This window comes from Littorina saxatilis, linkage group LG9, assembly GCF_037325665.1.
Source record: "Littorina saxatilis isolate snail1 linkage group LG9, US_GU_Lsax_2.0, whole genome shotgun sequence".
In the NCBI taxonomy this organism is placed as follows: domain Eukaryota; kingdom Metazoa; phylum Mollusca; class Gastropoda; order Littorinimorpha; family Littorinidae; genus Littorina; species Littorina saxatilis.
The window spans coordinates 63,207,060-63,224,114 of NC_090253.1; the positions used below are offsets into that span (position 1 = coordinate 63,207,060).

The following is a 17,055-nucleotide window of genomic DNA, read 5'->3' on the forward strand; positions in this document are numbered from 1 at the left end:
CCTATTTCTTAGCTCCAATGGCGATCGAACTACCATCAAATGTAAGTTTTGAAAACATGCGGCTTTTAGTGGGACGTCAGCCTGGTTTCTGCCAAAATGAACTCAAGGCTGAATGCTTCCCCGGCAAATTCAACAAATAAGGGTAATGTTGAACTTGAGCGTAGTCAATTCAAAGATCATAATCCATTGCAATTTAAAATTAAAGTCGCCAATTTCGCAGAATTACCTGCTTTGAACATAAAAACATTTCAGCTTGAAACACAGCTCCCCCAAAAGCGGCGTATGGCTGCCTAAATGGCGGGGTAAAAACGGTCATACACGTAAAATTCCAATCGTGCAAAAAACGCGTAGTGTACGTGGGAGTTTCAGCCCACGAACGCAGAAGAAGAAGAAACACAGCCACAATTGTTATGTGCTTGAAACAGCCATTTTGAGTGCGCTTGAGACACAGCCACAACTTTTCTGCGCTTGAAACACAGCCAGTTACGTGCGCTTGAAACACAACCACAATTTTTACGTGCTTGAAACACAGCCATTTAGCATGCGCTTGAGACACAGCCACAATTTTTCTGGCTTGAAACACAGCCAGTTTATGTGCGCTTCAAACACAGCCACAATTTGTAGGTGCTTGAAACACAGCCATTTTGGGTGCGTTTGAAACACAGTCACACGTTTTTCTGCAGGAAACTCAGTTAACCACGTTTATTTCAGTTGCCGGAGCACCAATAGTCTCATGGTGTTAACCACTTTAATTCCAGTTGCCTGGGCACCAGCAGCCACAGCTCCAATCGTTTTGTTTTGTGTGCGCTTGAAACACAGCCACCAGTTTGCTGCGCTTGAAACACAGCCAGTTTAGGTGCGCTTGAAACGCAGCCACAGTTTTTATGTGCTTGAAACACAGCCACTCGTTTTTCTGCATGAAAATCAGTTTTAACCACTTTTATTTCAGTTGCCTGAACACCAACAGCAGGGTTGGGTTAACCAGTTTAATTCCAGTTGCCTGAGCACCAACAACTTGGTTGGGTTAACCAGTTTAATTCCAGTTGCCTGAGCACCAGCAGCCACTGCGCCAATCGTTTTTGGTGGGCGCTTGAAACACAGCCACCAGTTTGCTGCGCTTGATACACAGCCAGTTTATGTGCGCTTGAAACACAGCCACAATTTTTATGTGCTTGAAACTCAGCCACACGTTTTTCTGCATGAAAATCAGTTTTAACCACTTTTATTTCAGTTGCCTGAGCACCAACAGCCGGGTTGGGTTTGTTTGTTTGTTTGCTTAACGCCCAGCCGACCACGAAGGGCCATATCAGGGCGGTGCTGCTTTTGACATATAACGTGCGCCACACACAAGACAGAAGTCGCAGCACAGGCTTCATGTTTCACCCAGTCACATTATTCTGACACCGGACCAACCAGTCCTAGCACTAACCCCATAATGCCAGACGCCAGGCGGAGCAGCCACTAGATTGCCAATTTTAAAGTCTTAGGTATGACCCGGCCGGGGTTCGAGCCCGCGACCTCCCGGTCGTGGGGCGGGCGCCTTGACACTAGGCCAACCGTGCAGCCGGGTTGGGTTAACCAGTTTAATTCCAGTTGCCTGAGCACCAACAGCCTGGTTGTGTTAACCACTTTTATTCCAGTTGCCTGAGCACCAACAGCCTGGCGTGTTAACCACTTTAATTCCAGTTGCCTGAGCACCAACAGCCTCGTTGTGTTAAACACTTTAATTCCAGTTGCCTGAGCACCGACAGCCTGGTTGTGTTAACCACTTTAATTCCAGTTGCCTGAGGTGGCGTCGTAAAAATCAAGTAAGTACTGAGCCCCCCTGAGGTTTGCCTAGTGGCCAGCCAATCTGCGGGCTTACTTGTTAGTCCGTCCCGCAGTCACAGGCGCACTGTTCTTACATTTTAATGGTAAGCCCCTGTCCAGTTACCAGTTTCAGGCGGTCCTGAAAAAAGGAGCAAATACCCTGGGTTGGTCAGCGGATAAATTCACCTCCCATTCCTTTCGGATTGGGGCTACAACTACGAGGCTAGGCCGCTGGAGATCTGCAGTTGTTAAATCATACGTGCGATGTCCTAGTTCGTAAGGGAGTGGGGGTACGTGTGTTGGTCCCGCTGATGATGGTGTGCACCTCAACAGCTGGGGTGGAGTTAAATCATGTTTCACTTGATTAAAATTTTCTTTTTCTTTGGATGCAAGTGTACAGACTGCAGCGGTTGATGGTGTGCGCCTCAACCGGTAGGAGATTTCAAGCTTGTAAATGTTGTATAGCCTTAGCTTACTCATTTTAATCATTTTCTTGACACTAATGGTGGGTTTATATATTACAGAGGTCTTAATCCTGGGGTCCAGCATTGTGCGTAGACTGGAGCGGGACCTGGTGCAGTGGGGACGCACGCTGCGACTTCCCCTGCCGGTGCGCTTCGCCGGCCAGTCGGGCCTACAATTCTCCGGCCTGCGCACGCTGTTGGAGTGTGCAATTGAAGGACCACCCCCAGCCTACCTGGTTCAGCATGTAGGAGCCAACGACATAGGTAGGATCAACACGATTGAATGGGCCCAGGAGCTCCAGTTGTGGCTCACATATATCGGGGCTAGGTACCCCACCACTCGGGTCGTCTGGTCAGACATGCTGCCGCGGCGCGCCTGGCGCTATTCAGTAGACCCAGCAGGGGCAGAAAGCGCGGCACGCGCAGGGCCAGGCACCTGGTGGCAGGGGAACGGGGGTGGTTTATTAAACACCCCCGCATTGTTGCTGACGCCGCGTGTCTGGCTGCTGATGGTGTACACCTCAGCAGCTGGGGCACCTGTCTGTTGGTGAGGAGTTTGGAAGAGAGCCTTACGAATATAATTTTGGGGTCACCGGTTTGGGGAACCTGCTGGTAGGCCAGCTGGTTTGTGGCTGAAGTTAGGCATGGTTATGGTGAAGATGTGGTTCCCAATGGGGAACATTTTTATTTGTAGTTATATTTTGTAAATTTTGGAGCTTATTAAGCTTGTCTAGCCCCCTGGACCATGGTTGAGCCCAATACAAACCACAAAAGTGGCCTGGTTCAGTGGTCCAGTGCCTCCAGTTTGTCAGTAGATGTAAAGCAGTGAGTGACGGATGGAGGCCTGGGTGGTAGGACAGCCGCGAGGGCAGTAAGATACTGTGGGTACCGCGGTGTGAGCAGTGGATTCTGTTCACAGTCAAAGTAAAGCCACCATAATAAAGGTTTCTGGTCACGCTTAGCTGGCAGACTGGGGGGGTCGGGAAAAAATTGATATTTTGTCTGATTGGTGTCATCTTCACCTAACCATGCCTTACTTCCCAACCAGTGCCCGTACTACAAGATACATGCCATAACGGAAATTGTTGTAAATAAATAATGAAGAACCTAATTCTCCTTGTGAAGCTTGGCTGTTTCAGTCACGGTATTGTTATGTGTGGAGGTGTCTGTTTTGTATGGCCATAAAAACATTTCAGCTTCTGCTTAAATGCTGTTATGAACTTCAAGGCAGACACAGTTGTCTCGAGTAGAGTGGGGGCGATTCTCGAGCAGACGATTAGTGCTCTATATATGGGTCAATCTTTATTTGGTTTAGCCTCTCGCCAGTGTGTCTAAGTAGCCCGGATGTTCAAGTAACAACGGTCACTCCAAGACTAATTGTTGTGCCTCATCCAGTCCGATTCTTATTTGGTCGAGTCTGGCATCTTAAGACCCGTATCAGACGCCAGGCTATCATCGCTAGCAGCAAGTCACTTTCCAAGTATCCTCAGCGTTTTCAAGAAACAAGTCCTTTCTTCTGAACGGTTTGGGTTTTGCACTGTTCTAATTTTGAATATGTGGTAATTAGACTCTGAGCAATTGTTTACGAGGCCTGGGGAAGTCTGAAGTTTAGTTGGCGATTGTTTGATCTAAAATGTTCGCATCCTGCCTTGCCGACTCGACATTTGGTCAACTTGGTTCTATTCATCATGTTTTGAAAATCTTGTGAATTATTTCTAAGCATAGGCTATGCAGGTTCGCTACCCACCTTTATTTGGCCCAGTAAGTTTGTTTAGTTTTTCCACCCACCATCCCCTTCCTGCTTCCGCTAGGCTTGACATCCGGGCAGCTTGTTCACTTAACGGAATTTTAGTGGTCACCAGTTATCCTTCACTTGTGGGAGAACTAGAATTATCTATGATGTTCTTTGCAGTATGGTCATTTCATCACTTCATTTTTTATTGAGTCAATTCCATCGGAGTCCCTTGTCCATGATTACGCTTACTTCTGGTTCTACCTGGTGTGTGTATGTTTCGATCAGAATTTCTAGTCCATCATTCAGCTCTATCCTAACTTGTGTATATATGTGTGTATATATAGCTTGCAATTTTGCCATCATTCAGCTTAATTCTAACCGGCGCATATGTATTTTTTCTTTGTTGTTGTTGCTTTGTTTTTGGTACAGTTGGCTGAAGTTAGGCATGGTTATGGTGAAGATGTGGTTCCCAATGGGGAACATTTTTATTTGTAGTTATATTTTGTAAATTTTGGAGCTTATTAAGCTTGTCTAGCCCCCTGGACCATGGTTGAGCCCAATACAAACCACAAAAGTGGCCTGGTTCAGTGGTCCAGTGCCTCCAGTTTGTCAGTAGATGTAAAGCAGTGAGTGACGGATGGAGGCCTGGGTGGTAGGACAGCCGCGAGGGCAGTAAGATACTGTGGGTACCGCGGTGTGAGCAGTGGATTCTGTTCACAGTCAAAGTAAAGCCACCATAATAAAGGTTTCTGGTCACGCTTAGCTGGCAGACTGGGGGGGTCGGGAAAAAATTGATATTTTGTCTGATTGGTGTCATCTTCACCTAACCATGCCTTACTTCCCAACCAGTGCCCGTACTACAAGATACATGCCATAACGGAAATTGTTGTAAATAAATAATGAAGAACCTAATTCTCCTTGTGAAGCTTGGCTGTTTCAGTCACGGTATTGTTATGTGTGGAGGTGTCTGTTTTGTATGGCCATAACATAACATAACATCTTATGCGGCCTAGGCTTTCCAGCCTTTTGACTGCTATGTTTTTAAATGATGATTTGAAATATCATTGTTCATAATATGCGCGCTGCGTACGTCCTAGGACGATATCAGTTGAGTTTTAAATTCGTAGAGGACATAAATTGTCTCCAGCAAGTACATTTTTAATTAAACGTATTTAGTGTTCCTGCTGACAGTGACACAATGTTGGTTGGTAAATTGTTCCAGTTATTCAAAACACGGTGCGTAAAAAAAAAGGTTTGCATACAGGTCAGGGTAATCTTGAACTTTAGAGTGTTAAATTCATAGCTCAGAATAACCGGCACGGTTGGCCTAGTGGTAAGGCGTCCGCCCCGTGATCGGGAGGTCGTGGGTTCGAACCTAAGACTTTAAAATTGGCAATCTGGTGGCTGCTCCGCCTGGCGTCTGGCATTATGGGGTTAGTGCTAGGACTGGTTGGTCCAGTGTCAGAATGATGTGACTGGGTGAAACATGAAGCATGTGCTGCGACTTCTGTCTTGTGTGTGGCGCACGTTATATGTCAAAGCAGCACCGCCCTGATATGGCCCTTCGTGGTCGGCTGGGCGTTAAGCAAACAAACAAACAAACAAATAGCTCAGAATCCAGTGACATTCTTCACTTATTTTTGATACAACTACAAGTCCCAAGCCAAAGAACATTTGTCGTGAAATTAATTGACGGATTGAGCTCCAAACTTAAGCACAATTAATTAATTTGGTTGTTCAATCGACGAAAATGGCGTACGTAAAGTCAACCATGCGACATCATTTACACAAGAAGAGTTGTCTCCCTTGTCCGCTCATACGGATAATTCCTTCTTTGACCCATGTACACGAAATGCATTCATACAGGTCATCGGAGTCCATTCCGTAACTTCAAAGGGATCTAAAATGACTTGTTATGATTACAAGTGCAGGACGTTCTACAAATTTGGAGACTTAAATGCCTCTGAATTATGAGCTATATGAATTAAATTACATATTATTACCCAACTCACATATAGCAATTAACTCTAGTTCAGTGCTGGTAACGCTGTACGCGTTCCCCTTGGTAACAAGGGAGACCACCCTAAAAAAAGAGTGATCCATCCCATAATATCAGACCGATGTCCGGTCTAACATCCGTATGCGTGCGCATACGTCGCCATTTGTATCATTCTCTCTCAGCGGTTCAACTGGGAAGGACGCTCCTGATGTACGCTCCTGCTGTCTTCAGCATTTTGTCATAGTCTTTGGCTTTGGCTTCTCCCCTTGGTCGTCGCCTAACTGTTCACCTTTACCTACGCTGTGTGGTGAGATCTTTCCGTTTTGTTATAACTTTAGCGACGTTTTTCGTCGCTCGTTTTGTACTTGTGAAATTTTTCTGAAATTGTTTTTCTTTGAAATTTTTCGTGAGTTCTTTCGCTATGGCGGAGGCTGCGCTTGTTGATAGCGCTAAAAGGAAGCCTAGTTCGAGGCAGGTTTCTGACGATACGCCTCCAAAACGTAGCTCTAGGAGAGAGAAGGGCGCAGGAAAATCCGCGTCTGTTTCTTCTGATTCAACTTCTGTTAAATCTCCCGTGTTAGCAGACGTCAGTTTAACTTCCGGTCAGGCTTGTTTACGTTCTGGCAAGAGTGGTGTTTCGGACAAAGCTTCTTCTTCTTCTGCTTCTGCTTCAACTTCAGATGGCTGCCCTGGGTTAGCGCCAACTGAAGTTGCGTCTTTATTGTTGACTTTGAGCGCTCAAGTTTCGACACTTGCGTCGGAATTATCTTCCACTAGGGAGGAATTACGAGCGCTTCCGTCTGGTGTTTCTGATGTTCTCTCCTTAGCACAGGTACGGCAGTCTCCTGCAGTTCCGGCTTCGACTTCCGCTAAGCCTTCGGCGACTGTGACTCGGGCGGATGTCCATGCTTCGCAGGATGGGAGTACCAAGTTGGTGTCTCTCCTGAATGGGACACCAGTTCAAGGTATGTCTACACCGCTTGCCGGTGTGCGAGCTCAGGGGGCTCTCTCTGGCGTTGGTAGTCGTGAGAGTTCCTACGAGCAGCGAAAGGACGAACGCCTCCGTACGTCTCTTTATGAGAATATCGGGGACCGTTTTAGTCCTCTTCCGCCCGGGGGGCAGGAAGTGGTCGGTTCTGCCGACGATAAACTGTCTGATGTTCTGCCTCCTGGCTCCGAGCTTGATCTCGAGTCGGAGTGTAGGGCGGAAGACGGGGATGCCTCAGTGGTAGAGGATTCCCAACTGAATTTGCCCGTGAAGCTGTCAGCCGCAGTGGCGCTGGCGGCGGAAACGGCGTTCAGATACTTTCCGGAAGGGGTGGTGAAGGACAAGGCTCAGCTTCACCCACCTCGTTCTGCTTTTGACGATTTCCGGAGTGCTCAGGAGCAACGGCCTCGCTACCGCTTCCGGGAATCGTCAACTATTGCCTATGAAATGGCTAACGTCTTGTGTGGTAAACGCAAACCGGCGGTGCCGTTGTTGGTTCAGCACGGCGAGGCCCCGGAAGACGTTGTCTCTTGGCTGGCTCAGCCTGGGGCTCGGGCTGCTTCCGGTGTTCCGAAGTTCAAGCTCACCCCTTATCCTGTGAATCTGATTGACTCTTTTGCTCTGCCGTCAGGGGCACTTCCGGTGACGCCGGAACTTGCTGCTTTGAGAGAGGACGGGTACAATAGGGATAGAGTTGTCCCATGTACTGACGGTTCTCTCGCAGCTGTGGAGGAAGTTGGAAGGTCTTTGCTGGAGCTCACGTCCGTGTCGGAGTCTCTGCAAAGGTCTTCATCCAGATCAATTGCCACATCTCTTGATCCTTTTGAATTTCGGTTTGATGCGTCGCCGACAGATGTTTCGACACTGCTGGCTACTCTGGGCAAGGTGACTAGAGAACAGGTTACTTTGTCTGCCCGGCTGTATACTCACGCAGTGCATTCAAGGAGGTCAGCCTTCTTGTCGGGGTCCAGATTTCGGGACACCGCGACTGTGGAGAGGCTGAAGGTCTCCCCTTTTGCTGAGGGGTCTCTCTTAGGGCAGGCGTCTTTCGATGCACTCCAGAAAGAGACGCAGGATGCGCGGGATGTAGCGATCGCGCGTTTGGCTTCACAGGGCTTCCAGAAGCCTCAGGGCAAGTCTCAGACTCAGGCGTTTTCTTCTGCTAAGCCTCAGACGTCCACGAGGCCCAGAAGCAGTCATTCTCCTCCAGGGGTAGGGGGCGTGGAGCTCCATACCCTAAGAGGGGTCAGTCTTTCGGGGGTTCCAGGGGGTCGGGGCGTACGCCTCACCCCCAATGAAACTTCCCCGAACAACACATCCCGGTGGCCCCCGCGCTAGTTGTAGCGGGCGGCCCGTCCAGGGCCCTTGCTTCCTGGCTGCAACTGGTGGCCAGCAAGTGGGTCACGGGGATAGTGTGTTCGGGGTTCCGGCTTCTCTGGTCAGGGCAGAAGGCTCCCCTGGTCAGGATAATCCCGCCCTGCAGGGCGCCAAAGGATTTGGTGGCACGGAACGCGGTCCAGGAGGAGGTCTCGGCTCTGCTGCTCAAGGGAGCTATAGAGGAGGTCTTGGACGCGCGTTTCCGGGGTTTTACGGCAGACTTTTCGTAGTGCCGAAAGCCTCGGGGGCGTGGAGGCCGGTGTTAGATCTTTCTCCTTTGAACAAGTTTCTGAGAGTAATCAAGTTTACCATGGAAACTCCAACCTCGGTTCGGGAGGCCTTACGGCCGGGAGATTGGGCAACGTCGATCGATCTTACAGACGCTTACTTTCACGTCCTCATACATGTCGCGGACAGGAAGTGGCTTCGCTTCCCTTGGGGCGGCAAAGCTTACCAGTTCAGGGCTCTGCCGTTCGGCCTGTCTTTAGCTCCGTGGATTTTCACGATTGTGGTCAGGCAGCTTTGCGCTCTTGTGAGACAGGAAGGCATCCGTCTCAGAGCATACCTGGACGATTGGTTAATCCTTCACCAGAACAGGGGGCTTTGCGAGGCTCATACGCACAGGGTGCTGAGCCGGGCGGCACTGCTGGGTTTCTCTGTCAACCTGACAAAATCCGAGTTGGAACCATCCCAGACGTTTTCTTACCTGGGCATGGAATTCGACACACTTCGGTGGTCTGTCCGTCCGTCTCAAAGGCGGATCGACAAACTTCAGGGTCTGATTCGGTCTCTCTACGGAGAGAATCACGCCAGTGCAAGGGTTCTGACTTCGGTTCTGGGTCAGATGGAATCCATGGCTTCCCTCATTCCGTTGGGCAGGGTTCACAAGAGGCCTTTTCAGGCCTCCCTGCAGTCAAGGTGGGATCAGACATCCCAGGACTGGAGTGTTCCGATCGCACTGGGAACTTGGTTTCAGCAGACCACAGGTGTTTGGCTTCTTCCGGATTTGTTCCGGGGCGTTCCCATTGTTCGTCCACCGCCGGAGAGAGAGTTGTTTACGGACGCATCTCTGACGGGGTGGGGTGCTCATCTGGACGAGCACATGGTTTCGGGAGTTTGGGATTGCTCTCAGGCCTCCCTACATATCAATGTACTGGAGTTGGAGGCCGTTTCCCTGGCTCTTCTAGCGTTCAAGCCTTTCCTGGAGGGCAGTCATGTACGTCTTCACACCGACAACATGTCTGTGGCGTCGTATGTGAACAAGCAGGGGGGGACTCGGTCTCACAGTCTTTCCGACAATGCATGTCGCATTCTCAAGTGGTGTCACGCCCAGCACATTCTGTTGTCAGCAGTGTACTTGAAGGGCAGTCTGAACGTCCTTGCAGACACTTTGAGCAGAGGGGACAGGATTGTTCATTCAGAGTGGACTCTCACACACCAGTCTTTGCAGCGGCTTTGGTCGCAGATCGACAAGCCCAAGATAGATCTCTTTGCGACGAGGTTTTCGGCGAGACTTCCTCTCTTTGTGTCCCCCTTCCCGGATCCTCTGGCCTGGAAGGTGAATGCTCTGGAAGTGGATTGGTCAGATCTTCCGGCGTATGCCTTCCCTCCGTTCTGCCTCTTAGGCAAAGTCCTCAGGAAAGTGGACTTGGAGAAACCAGCGCTGGTTCTGGTCGCTCCTCTGTGGCCAAGCCAGCACTGGTTTCCCGACCTACTGCGTCTAGCAGTTCGGCCCCCGATCCCTCTCGCCCTGAAAAGAGGAGATCTCGTGCAGCCTCGGTCAGGCGTTCAGCACGAGAACCCACAGATCCTGGCCCTTCACGCGTGGATTCTGTCCGAAGCGCTTTGCGTAGGGCAGGGGCCTCTTCCCCTACTCTGAGATTCGTTGGACATGCACATAGAAAATCGACTTCTTCGGTTTACTCATCGCACTGGGCCTCTTGGGCTAGGTGGTGCGCGCTTAACGGGGTTAAACCTCTTTCACCTAGGTCTATTCATGTAGCCAACCATCTGTCTTGGTTGGCTGATCAGGGGGCTTCTCCCTCTTCTATTAGGGTCCGGAGGTCGGCGATCTCTTCGACCCTCGCGCAATTAGGCCACAAAATTTCGCTCGGAGGGGTTATCGCTAGTGTTATTAAGGGGGCTGCCCTTTTAGCAGCTCGTTCAAAATCGCTTCTCCCTGCATGGGATTTGTTCCTGGTCTTACGTTTCTTAGCCTCGGATGAGTTCGAGCCTCTTTTGTCAGCCAGTTTGGCCGATTTGACGCGTAAGACTGTGTTTTTAACGCTTCTCTCTACTTCGAGGAGAGGTAGTGAGGTGCACTCTTTGTCGGGTTTAGACAAGGATATTGCGTTCGAGAAGGATGGTTCCATTTCTCTCAAATTTGTTCCCGGCTTTCTCGCGAAAAACCAGAAACCTGGCCAGCTTTCTCCAATCTTGCGCATCCCACCCTTGAGCAAGATTTTGGCTCCTGGAGATCCCGATATTGCAAATTGTCCTGTGAGAGCTCTCCGATGTTACCTGTCTCGAACTCGGCCTGTTAGGTCAGAAAGTCAAAAGCTTCTTTTCATATCTTTAAACACGGCTAGGTGTAAGGATATAGCGAAGGTGATTCTGGCCAAATGGATCTCCACTCTGATCAAACGAGCATATGCCTGGTGGCAAGTGCAGTCGGGTGATATTAGGGCAGTGTTGCCTCTCACCGCGGCTAGAACCCATGAGGCGAGAGCCTGGGCATCCTCAGTGGCAGTGCTTCGGTCCGGCAAGCTAGCCGAGGTACTGGAAGCTGCGTATTGGCGCTCTGAGGACGTTTTCGTCAACTTTTACCTCAGAGACGTCGCTTCTGTCAGACAGGATGGAAGCTCCGCGCTGCCTGCCATGGTAGCGGCGGGACAGGTCCTGCGTGCCTAGTTTTGGTAAGTACCCACCACCTATAGTAGCAATCTGCTATATGTGAGTTGGGTAATAATATGTAATTTAATCCAAAATTTTAATAATAAATTTTCATTTAATTAATATACTTACCCAACTCACATCGTTTAAACCCTCCCGCCTCCCCGCTGTGGTGGTATTGGGTTCTAAAAAAAAAAAAAAAAAAAAGTAGTGAGTTGGGCTTCGTTTGAATGATACAAATGGCGGCGTATGCGCACGCATACGGATGTTGGACCGGACATCGGTCTGATATTATGGGATGGATCACTCTTTTTTTAGGGTGGTCTCCCTTGTTACCAAGGGGAACGCGTACAGCGTTACCAGCACTGAACTAGAGTTAATTGCTATATGTGAGTTGGGTAAGTATATTAATTAAATGAAAATTTATTATTAAAATTTTGGATTTAATAGCTAAAGTTCAAGATTACCGGTTAGTCTCAACAGGTTTTTTTTAAATTAGTTTATAATCATGTCCTCTTGAGCTGGAACCCTCATATAACTGCAAGGAGTGAGTTAGCAGCACGTTCATCATAGAGTTTGTGTAGTATTTTGTAAGTCTCGATCATGTTGCCTCGCAACCTCCTGTGCTCCAGACTTGGCATATTAAGAAACTTCAATCTTTGTTCATAGTTTAGCCCCTGGCTGCAAGCAACTTTTTTCAAAAATCGCTATTGTACACTTTCTATGAGTAATATTGCTTCTTTAAGGAAGGTGACCACACTACGTTCCCATACTCAAGAATAGGACGAACAAGTGATTTGAAAAGTCTCAGGGACCATGATGTCTTTTGGCTTGTACTCCATATTATGGACTATCAATATCATGCCAGAGACTCAGAGCTTTTTGAGTCACTTGAGAAAAAGTGACTCTATGTAATCGGTCAGTGTTAGTCTGTCCGGCCGGCCGTCCGGCCGGCCGTCCGTAGACACCACCTTAACGTTGGACTTTTCTCGGAAACTATCAAAGCGATCGGGCTCATATTTTGTTTAGTCGTGACCTCCAATGACCTCTACACTTTAACGATGGTTTCGTTGACCTTTGACCTTTTTCAAGGTCACAGGTCAGCGTCAAAGGAAAAATTAGACATTTTATATCTTTGACAAAGTTCATCGGATGTGATTGAAACTTTGTAGGATTATTCTTTACATCAAAGTATTTACATCTGTAGCCTTTTACGAACGTTATCAGAAAAACAAGGGAGATAACTAGCCTTTTCTGTTCGGCAACACACAACTTAACGTTGGGCTTTTCTCGGAAACTATAAAAGTGACCGGGCTCAAATTTTATGTGAACGTGACTCCCAGTGACCTCTACACTTTGACGTCTGCTTTGGTGACCTTTGACCTTTTTCAAGGTCACAGGTATGTCTTGAATTCTTCAGGTATGCATTGTGTTGTGAATAGCAATTTCTTCCTGTCCATCTGATGCCTCATATAATATTCAGAACTGCGAAAGTGACTCGATCGAGCGTTTGCTCTTCTTGTTTTACTGAACTTCGTGTTTGTGGTCCTCAAATCCTTCTCAATCTCAGCATCAATTTTTCTTCTTCTTTTGCGTTCGTGGGCTGAAACTCCCATACATGTACACTCGTGTTTTTGCACGAGTGGAATTTTACGTGTATGACCGTTTTTACCCTGCCATTTAGGCAGCCATACACCGCTTTCGGAGGAAGCATGCTGGGTATTTTCGTGTTTCTATAAGTATAACCCATCAAACTCGGACATGGATTACAGGATCTTTTCCGTGCGCACTTGGTCTTGTGCTTGTGAATACACACGGAGGGGGATAAGCCACTAGCAGGTCTGCACATAAGTTGACCTGGGAGATCGGAAAAATCTCCACTCTTAACCCACCAGGCAGCCGTGGCTGGGATTCGAACCCTCGACCTTCCGATTAAGAGGCCAACATCTTACCACCCCGCCACAGCGCCCGTCAAGCATCAGTGATTTCCAGATTAAGACCATCCATTATATTAACAGCTATTGTGTTTTCAGCGTAGCGATATGGTCCGATATTTAGACGAGACAAGTATAATGCCGATGAGTCGAAGACAAGTCGCATTATACTTGTTCGAGTATAAATATCGGGCCCTATTGCTACGCTGAAAATACAATAGCGATTATATAGCTGTTCTGACCTTGATTTGTTGTTCCAAACTTACAAAATGACAGTTTTTGCGTCGATGCGTTGATCTCAGGTTTTGTAAAATTTAATTTGCTGTTAAATTTAATTTGCCACTTGTCTGTCCACTGGGTTGACTTATTTATACTGTTTTGTAAATGGGCAACATTTTCAGTAGATTGCACCTCGATCCATATGAGCCTTTGTATGGTCTGCGAGAATCTTCACCAGACATTCCACAATATCAGGCATATTATTTACAAAGTAAACAAAGACAGTAGGCCCTAACACACTACCCTGTGGTACCCCGCTGGTTACTGGAGCTTAATTCATCAGAAGTACTTTGGCGGCGGTCACATTAGTAGAAATCTTTGATACGAAAAGTGTGCCAGATAGCCCAATGCAGGGCCTTTAATGGCATATAAAGTTTCAATGAAATGACACGGGAATGAACGTTTTAGTTGGGGTACAAAATTGGGTGCAATAATGTTTTTGCTCAGTTTATATATCCTGGAATACCTTTACCTGCTTTGCTGTAAATGTTGAATCTGACAGTTTTGTTTTTGTTTTGTCACAGCAGTGCCTTGAACAGTGAACAGTCAGGGATTGTCAGGGGTCGGGAACAGTCAGGGATCATCAACACCCTAAAAAGTGAACAGTCAGGGGTCGGGGCTTCTCCTAACAGCATGGAGGAAGGAGACACAGGCGTTGTGTCAGACGTCAAGATAGAGATTGATGTGGCTGAAGACATGCCGCAGTGTTGTTACAGGACTGAACAACTTCAATATGGTAAGCTTGCTTCTATTGACTTACCTGAGTAATCAGTCAGTCTTTGTAATGAGCAGTGTCAGTTTGTCCATCCGTCCGTCTGTCAGCAAAGATCTAAACGTTGAGGTTACATATTTCAAATGTTTTTGCAGCTAGAGCTTTGAAATGTTTTGGGTTTGAAGGTTTCTAAACTGCAAGTCTGGCATCAAATTTCAAGGTCACAGTGTGTCACGTTCATGTCATTAAAATTTACTTTTAGGTTTTCTCAGATGTTTAAACTGAGAGCTTTGTAACTTTACTGGCTTCTAGGGTTGGATGACCACCTCCCATCATGATACAGGTCTGGTTAAAATCAAATGCTGAGGTCATAGTGAGGTCGTGCTTGCCCCATAAAATGAAAAATTATCAATTTCTTGGATAAGATAACAAGGAAAAAAATGTTCACCAGAATAAACAGCAACACGAACAACTTCACAGTGGGCCGGTTTTGACATGTTCTCTTCTTCAGCACATAAAATACATAAAACTGAAGGGATGACATAGGTAGACATGTACTCTTCTTTAGCACATAAAATTAAATACATAAAACTGAAGGGATGACATAGGTGGACATGTTCTCTTCCTCAGCACATAAAATACATAAAACAGAAGGGTTGACAGAGATGATCTCTTCCTCAGCACATAAAATACATAAAACAGAAGGGATGACAGAGATGTTCTCTTCCTCAGCACATAAAATACATAAAACAGAAGGGATGACAGAGATGTTCTCTTCCTCAGCACATAAAATACATAAAACAGAAGCCGCCGGATGACAGAGAGAGACATGTACTCTTCTTCAGCACATAAAATACATACAACAGAAGGGATGACAGAGAGAGACATGTTCTCTTCTTCAGCACATAAAATACATAAAACTGAAGGGATGACAGAGAGTCAGACATGTTCTCTTCCTCAGCACACAAGATACATAAAATAGAAGGGATGACAGAGAGAGACATGTTCTCTTCTTCAGCACATAAAATACATAAAACTGAAGGGATGACAGAGGGAGACATGTTCTCTTCTTCAGCACATAAAATACATAAAACAGAAGGGATGACAGAGAGAGAAAGAGATTGAAGAAAAGAAGAGGACGGACAGTGTTTGATGTTCAACTTGAACATTTATTGGTACAGTGGTCGCCACTTAATAAAGCCACATCGGGACTGACGAAAAATGGCTTTAATATGCGGCGGATTTATTAACCGGCGGTCCAGGAATACGTCATTTTCGAGAAAAAAAATCTTCTCTTTTGTTTACGTCACTCAGTCACTTTCTTTCGTCATTTACACTTGTTCGAATCTAAACAAAACTTCACGAAGGATGTTGAACTTTTGTATTAATTATGTACATACATGTACGTTTACTTTGATCACTTCGGTACATCAATAATTTCACTGTCACCGTCACGAATCATTACACGGCAGAGAAGAACGATTTTATGAGTGTTTGTTTGTTGGTCGTCTTCCACATCAGTTCTCTCACTGAGTCTGCGAATGGTTCAAATTCCATGCGGTAACCACGACTTTCCAGACCAGATCGAAGGCGGGTCATTATTTGCCTCATCTCTGTGTTTGAAGGCGGTGGGGGTGGCATCTCTTCATCCTCCTCGTCATCTTCATCATCACCTGTCAAGTCCGATAGCCCGGCTTCCACATTCGCACGTTCACGCAAATCAGTGACGATGGTGTGAAAATAAATAGGCCTATGACTTGAGCGATTACAAGAACAAGCTAATGTGAGTTTTAGTCACAAACTACGTGATTTCTCTGAGAAAACTGGCTTTAATAAGCGGCGGGTTGGTTTTATTAACCGGCTTTTTCCAATACATAAGATAGAGTGATAAATCCGGACCATCTGAAATCAGCTTTTATAAGCGGCTGGCTCTATTAACCACGGTTTTATTAAGCGGCGACCACTGTACTGATTGCCATCCTCTGTTCTGATTTTTGGCTCACGAAGTGTAGCCTATGCGATACTAACTTTTGTCTGTCTGTGCGTGCGTGCGTACGTATGTATGTATGTATGTATGTTGTGGTAGAAACTTTAACATTTGAAGACGTCATATTACATTGACGTCACATTATGACGTACGAGGGTTAGACGTCACGCGATGGAATTACTGAAAGTCTCGGTGATTGTTATTTTGAGCGGGCCGAGACTATTTGGCAGTCGTGTCCATGTAAGTAGGCTACATGCAGACAGACAGATCTAGATCTAGTGTCTCGCTTTCTTGCACAGTTTCACCTATGCTCTTTCTGTTTGTGTGTGTGTGTGTGTGTGTGTGTGTGTGTGTGTGTGTGTGTGTGTGTGTGTGTGTGTGTGTGTGTGTGTGTGTGACGGAGTGATTGAGTTTGTGTTACTGTTTGTCGATTTCTTACGTGAGCCTTGAAGGCTTCGCCTCTTGTCTTCATTTGAATTTTAACCTGATAACCCAACAGACTGGATTTGCCTTATGCATTGATAACTCAACAGACTGATGACCTAACAGGCTGAATTAACTTCATAACACAACAGACTACTCAGAATTTACCCTTATAACCCAACTGAAAGGATTTTTCTGACAACCTACCAGACCTAATCCAACAGACTGAATTAAATTGATAATCCAACAGACTGTACATACTTGATATCCTAACAGATGTTAACTCTTTCAACACGTCCACCCTATGACATGACTATACACTCAGAACGCATGCGCCAAAGCATATAAATAGCCTGCTGACAACCAAAATTGGGACATTTTGAACAAAATATTGTATTTTGAAAAAAATATTGTAAAAAAACTAGTACATGTGGAGATTTACTTTTTGCACACAAT

General features: G+C 46.7%; 1 pseudogene; it reads left to right on the top strand.

The window, feature by feature from the left end:
* Window positions 1–976: 976 nt before the first annotated feature.
* The window catches only part of LOC138977316 (zinc finger protein 850-like), a 30,662-nt pseudogene continuing 14,583 nt past the window's right edge, over window positions 977–17,055 (top strand).